Source organism: Kryptolebias marmoratus, linkage group LG12, assembly GCF_001649575.2.
Source record: "Kryptolebias marmoratus isolate JLee-2015 linkage group LG12, ASM164957v2, whole genome shotgun sequence".
Taxonomy (NCBI): Eukaryota; Metazoa; Chordata; class Actinopteri; order Cyprinodontiformes; family Rivulidae; genus Kryptolebias; species Kryptolebias marmoratus.
This window is the reverse complement of record NC_051441.1, coordinates 24,194,905-24,201,761: the sequence shown is the minus strand read 5'-3', so window position 1 is coordinate 24,201,761 and position 6,857 is coordinate 24,194,905. Positions and strand designations below refer to the sequence as shown.

The 6,857-nt window shown below is 41.6% G+C and overlaps 1 protein-coding gene across 4 annotated transcripts in view; it reads left to right on the top strand.

Annotated features, from left to right (window-relative positions):
- Positions 1 to 6,857, top strand: part of abat (4-aminobutyrate aminotransferase) — a 58,524-nt gene that overhangs the window by 3,950 nt on the left and 47,717 nt on the right. Inside the window, exon 1 of one of the 4 annotated variants that reach the window (XM_017437257.3) lies at positions 2,792 to 2,923. The exons of 2 other annotated variants lie outside the window; for them this stretch is intronic. The gene's annotated coding sequence lies outside the window, so the exon portion shown is untranslated. Of the gene's footprint in view, positions 1 to 2,791; positions 2,924 to 6,857 lie in introns of those variants that run through there. One more of the 4 variants, XM_017437255.3, reaches the window with a different exon arrangement.

Below are 6,857 nucleotides of genomic sequence, written 5' to 3'. Positions count from 1 at the left end.
TCCGGGCACGTCCCACCGGGAGGAGGCCCAGGGGAAGACCCAGGACACGCTGGAGGGACTATGTTTCTCGGCTGGCCTGGGAACGCCTTGGGATTCCCCCGGAGGAGCTGGCCCAAGTGGCTGGGGAGAGGGAAGTCTGGGTCTCCCTGCTTAGGCTGCTACCCCCGCGACCCGACCCCGAATAAGCGGAAGAGAATGGATGAATGGAATTTTATCACTGAAACTATTCCATAATTAGACATTTATGCCTGAAACATTGACAAAAATCCTCACAGAAGGCTTTTTGCCCATAAGTTGTCGTCATAAATAATCTTTTTTCTTTTTTAAATAAATTTTGGACATTAAAAGGCAATAATGAATGTTTTTGCTCTATACATGATTTGAGATGATTGGAAATCTACCAAGTCCTGAAACTTATGTATAAAAATATATTTGGTTTAATTAAAAGTTCACTCATTGGCTCTCTACAAGTAGTTTTATCCACAATTCTTCTGAATGTGAAGAATAAAAGCTGAATTGTTATTAGTTTAATGTTTCCCCACACTTCCAAACAGTATGTTATATCCAGAAGTATAAAAGTAACGCAGCGTACATTGAAGCCTGAGTAAATACTCACTTTATACATTACTGCAACTGACTCAGGCATTTTTCTAATATCGCTGGTTTAATATCATTTATGTGTGATTTCCAATATAATTTACTGTCTCTAATTACTCTGAGAAATTTGACTTCACACGCTCTTTCTATTCCAACATCATCCATCACAAATTTAGTTGTTAAGAACTTTGGCTTCAACCAAAGCTGCTTGATTTTCCTGAAGGTGTAACACTACTTCTCCAACACCTACAGACAGTTTCCCAAAGATCCACCAATTTGATTCGTCAGCACATCCTTTTCTTTTAACCAGCAAGATACTGACATATTAATAATAATATAATGACAACATACATTTCTATCCTAACAAACTCAGTCTTTGGGCTGAATAAGGGTTTATTACTAGTTATTTAATAAAAAGTAACTAATTTATATTCTTACCACTTTAAAGACTTCTAAGCATTCATTGAAGGACATTAGCTGAAAGTTTCATGGCAGTCTCTGCAGATATGAAGAAATTATACCAATTCCTGTGACGTTTCACATTTAGTGGAAATTCAGGACAATATTTATCCTCAAATTCTAAACCCAGGCATAATCTTGATGACATTTCAAAGTTCTTTTTAATGCTCTTTCAATTGTAGTATTTTGTTTTAACATAAACCTCTTTTGAAAAATTTGTGGCCACACCTTCTTCTTCCATTCACTGTCTTTCATGCTGACCAATTACAGTTACTGTTTCCCTTCTGTTTATGCCCGATCATTCAGAAAAACACTAATTTTTAATGTTGCTCTGTGTTTGGAAAGCTCTTCAGATAGTCATTAAATTAGGTTTCCGTAAAGATGAACCAAAATGTGCCAGCATGTTCTCCATATGCTTCACTTTCCTACGTTACTGGTGACCCTATCCTTGCCAGATAGGTGTACGTGTGTGTGTTTGGATGTGCACTGAGATCTTACGCTGCCTGTCATTTTAACTTGGAAGTTGGAAGTTAGAGCTAGGGTTAGGGTTTCCTTCCTCTTAAAACTCGAGGAACGCTGCATGTAGATATGGATTTAATGACATCTTTTGGATAAGTCGTGCAAACAGTGCAGTTCTATTGGTGGTAAAATCTGTGTTAGTCATTAATCAGACTTACATGTCAATAGAAATATGAATGAAATATCTCATATGATCTGAAGTAAACAGCGTAATTTGAATACTGTCAGGAGTCAAAATCATTCATGTTTGTCATACCTCAGCTCATGGTTTAGTTTTGGTTCAGATATGTGGTGTGCCCTGTGGCACATTTTGTATCTACATTCACAGGTTCTGTAGCATGGGGCTGTGGTGTTCAATAACTGGACTCTGCGGCAGGGATTATACAACACTGCTTGTCAATGTAATTTCAGCTCATCAGGGCCAGGTTAGCTGATTAGACTGCCTCATACCAGTTTGAAATCGGCTTCATAAACATGTTGTGTTCAGTTCTGGAGTTCAGCAAAAGGCAGTTCAAAGGCACTAAGTGGGTCAGATAATCACAAACATGTTTTAAGCACAATTCTCTCATTGTAGATTTGTTTCCTAGGAGGATTGTGTCACAATCAACAGTCAGATTATTCAGTAGTTCCAACAGCATAAGATCAATGCTTGTATAAAGACAGACCAGCCATAACATTATGATCACTTGTGTGAAGTTCTTGTTATGACACAATGCACTGCTGGCTTTATGGAAGATTCTTAGATTTTTGTCTTCCATGTAAACATGTTTGCAGACTGAACACAGCATCCAGCTGGCAGCAGCAGCAGCTCACATTCAGAAGGACTTAATTAGGACATGCAGAACAGAAAAGACAGTCTGACGAGTCCACCCAGCTTCCACACTGCTTAGATACTGATCTGATTGGAACCAAAATAAGCCCAGACAACAGAGAGGGGACCCCCAGATGTTCCTGTTTACACCCTGCATGCTTGGAGGATTAGTTCAGTATTGCCCGGGCAGTCATAATGTCCTAAGTAATTTCCTTTTTTTTGTTGTTGATAAGATCAGGCAGAACGCCCTATACCCTGGATAGAAGTTAGTTTGATCTTACAAATGTTGTGTTCATAAAACCCAGAGCAAAGTGCAAATGTTTGAACTCTGCAGGGTAACACCATCCCTCCAGCCTGGTCTGGATTGAGCTGGTTATTGCTGCATGTAAGATCTGCTTGGGTTGTGTTACCTCAGTGATCACGGTCTAACAGAGTTCTCTCACTCTTCGTTCAGTCTGGTGTGACGTTTATCAGCCTGATCTGCATCTGGTGGCTCTCCTTGGTGCTTGTGGATAAATTTCACCGCCTGAATAATAAGTAATGTATTTTTATCGCTGGTTGCTGAAAGCTTTTGCCTGTGTGTGTCTGTCAGTTACCAAAATATCTCATGAACTACTGGATAAATTTTAATGAAACTTTCAAATGGTTACCATTAGTTGTACATCTACAAGTGATTTACTTTGGGAGTCTATTATAGACAATTTAAATGTTTTTATCCAAACTATAACAAAACCAGGATAATTAACATATTATTATTATTATTAACAATATTTTGCCATATTCCGCTTACAAACGTGCTCTCATGCCTCCTAAATGCTGGTGCTTGAGCCCTGATCTTATTCTAAAACTCTGGCATGAAAGGCCACAGTATCAGCAGAGGTTTAGTTTTAGATTCAGGTTGTTTGTTGAAGCAGACCAACATTTATACTGATTCTAGATAGCAGACGCTTATGTGACGCAGGTCTACCCAGCGTGCATTTAAATGCATTGATTAATGAGACAGCTGTCACCCAGATTCTCATTGTTGACACAGATTCCAGTCCATCAGTGGCATCAAAACTGGGCAGGGTCAGATCTGTGTACAGTTCCCCTGGTCTGGTTCAGGGGATACTTACAGCGCCTTGAACTTCTCCACATTTTGCAATGTTACAACCACAATCTTCAAAATATTTTACTGGGATTTTATGTGAACACAAAAAAAATAATAATTGTAGTGTAAGAGAAATCATAAAATCATACATGATTTTATATATATATATATATATATACATACAAGGGCAGATTGTGACCAGATTGTGACCTTGGGTACAGCTTTAGATCTTTTTGCAAGTTCACGCAGTTAAATTTGTAAGAAATTGACAGAGGCACTGCTGCAAATTACAAATGTTTTATTGAACTCACAATATTTCAAAAGGTAAAATAGTCAGTTTACTTTATCACACCAAATGACATTAAAAAAAAAGGGAGTCTATGCTGGCCCTCGGATCCTGAAAGCTGAAAAATAGTTAAAATCAGACTGTTTGGGTGGAGAGGGATAATAATAAAGAAAATGCAAATATAACTAAATACACCTAAGTGCTCCCCAACAAAAACACACTCACACCAAACCCTTGGTGAATACAACAGAAAAGAAAAGCTCCCCTCCCACTAGTCTCCTCAATCTAAATAAAACAGCCCAAGATCCGGGGACAGCATAGGTCCTGCCTTAAAACAGGCCCGAGGGCTAAAATAGGAACCCCTTTCCCTAATAAGTTACAGATAAAAGAATAAAATTAAATTAAAACAAATCAAGAACTAAACCTGAAACAGTAGCAGGCCAACCTACACACAAAAGAAATCAAGTTAACAAGAACATTAGATAGCCAGGTAATCATAAGGAACAGCCCTTACCTGCTCTACAGTGAAACCAGTAAACAGTGCTCTTGATGTCGCTCTTTAAAGTCAGTTTCCTGCAACAATCAGTGGCAGAATTAGAAACAAATTCTAAATTCACCTCACAATCAATGTTAAGCATACCTCTGCATGAGTCATCAGCCTGCATCTGATCTCCTCAGCCATCTACCTGCTTTTAAATATCAGTGCTGATTACCTGTCTCCCTAACGAGCCAGCTGCGCTCTATCACAGTCTCTCCCATATATGGACAGGAGGAAGAAGGTGCAGCAGCACAACCGGGGGGGCAATATGCCCCGGCTACAATCTACCCCAGTTTTTTTGTTGACGGCCTGTCAATATACAGATTTTCTAACACCATGGTCGAAAAATGTCAACCACACTGCTACCAGCACTAGTGATCTGAGAGACTGTAGCCCCTTCTGCCCTACATCTTGGCCTCTCTGGAAGGTGATGGGGGTTTGAATGATAGCCGGCCGTTTTCCTGGTCGTCTTTCGGAGGGGACCCAAGCTTTTTCCAGTCTCTTGAAGAGCAACTATAGAGGCAGATGGAGGAAGAACAGGGAGAGTACATTGATTTTCAGCCATCTGAACTGCGGAGGCCAGTGCCTCTGCACCCGTTGATCGAGTTACCACATAGACAAAATCCAGCTCCTCGTCCACGTCCTCTTCCCTAGTGTTAGAAATGTCCTTACCTCTCCTGGGCTCTTGAGGCCAGAGTCCCACAGGGACTGGTTTCAACATCAAACGGTGCACTGTCTTCAGCCTCTGACGATTATCCAAGGGTGCAACAGTGTACACAGAACCTCCAGAAGTTGGAGCTTTAATCACCACATGGATAATGGGACTCCATACATCCTGAATCTTATTCCTCCCTTTATTACTGTGATCTTGAACATAGACCAGTTCATTTTCAGACAATTCGCTGGTCAGACCCCCAGCATCATGACGCTCTTTCCGACGGTGTATATATATATATATATATATATATATATATATATATATATATATATATATATATATATATATATATATATAAAATCATGTATGATTTCTCTTACACTACAATTATTAATTTTTTTGTGTTGCTGTCTGGATAGCTCAATGGGACTTTCACCCAGGAGACCCGGGTTCAAATCCAGGCCGGGGCAAAGATACAACAGTGAAATTGAGCTATCCAGTCTGGGTCCCTAGGCAAGACCCTTTGAGCTACTGCCTACCTCATACCATGAGAGAGATTAATATGAATCATGCCGGCTCAGACGTCGCCCGGCCAAACAAGGTCTGCGTCAGGTGCTGCAAAGAATGCTGCAAAGAATGCTGGAAGAATGGTTACTTCGACATCCCCAGTCAACACTGACTGCCAAACAACTAGTAGCCCAGTGTTCCAATATCCACAAACGGCAACTACTATCACAACTTGAGATTGACGAGGTGCAACACAAATGCTATGGCAAGGGGGAGGAGCCAGGATGCCAGGTTAGAGGAGAATTAACTCCAACCCCCCACCCAATGAACGAACCATCTAAGCTGAACAAAAGAGCCACTGACCTGAGAGATAGAATCGTAGCCCGGATGGGCAAACCCGACGCCAATTACAACGGCTGAGTGAAGTACCATCGGAAAGATGGTGTGAATGCAGCATAGAGAACAATTCCTACCACCACCATAACGGAAACCAATGACCTGATGTACAACTCAGCATCAGTGATCCTGGAGATGCTTGGCTATAAGAGCAACCGTGAGATTCGATACCCACCATGGAACAGACGGTTAGAGGCTAGAATCAAGGTAATAAGGAGGGAAGTGAGCCAACTGTCAGAGATCCAAAGAGGTGCAACGAAAAGACCAGTACCCAAGAAGTACAGGCCCATGCCTGAAGCACTTGAAACTGCCAAACAAAGACTCCAAGCCTTGAGAATGAAGCCAGGAGAATTAACCGGCTCTTCTCCACCCAACCAGCTAAAATGTACTCTCAATGGCAGGGTAACAACAACAGAACAGACCCACCAAGGCTGGAGACTGAACATTACTGGAGAGGCATATGGGAAAGGGAGGCATCCCACAACAGTAATGCACAGTGGCTGATCTCCCTACGAGATGACCACAGAAACCTCCCTGAGCAAGCCCCGGTAACTATCACAATGGCAGACGTCCAAGAAAGAGTCAGGTATGAAAAACTGGGCAGCACCAGGACCTGACATGATCCATGCCTACTGGCTGAAGAAACTCAAATGAACCAGCTACTGAAAAATGGGACCCACCCTGAATGGTTAACTGAAGGACGCACAATCCTGATCCAGAAGGATCCCTCAAAGGGTTCAGTCCCATCCAACTATCGGCCAATAACCTGTCTCTCTACAACATGGAAGCTCATGTCAGGCCAAATAAGTAGGCACATGGAAAAATACATGAGCACAGCACAGAAGGACATTGGCATAAATAGCAGAGGAGCCAAACACCAACTCCTTGTAGACCACACAGTCGCCCGAGACTGCAAAACCCGACACACCAACCTGTGCACGGCTTGGATTGATTACAAGAAAGCCTACGACTCAATGCCACACACTTGGATCATTG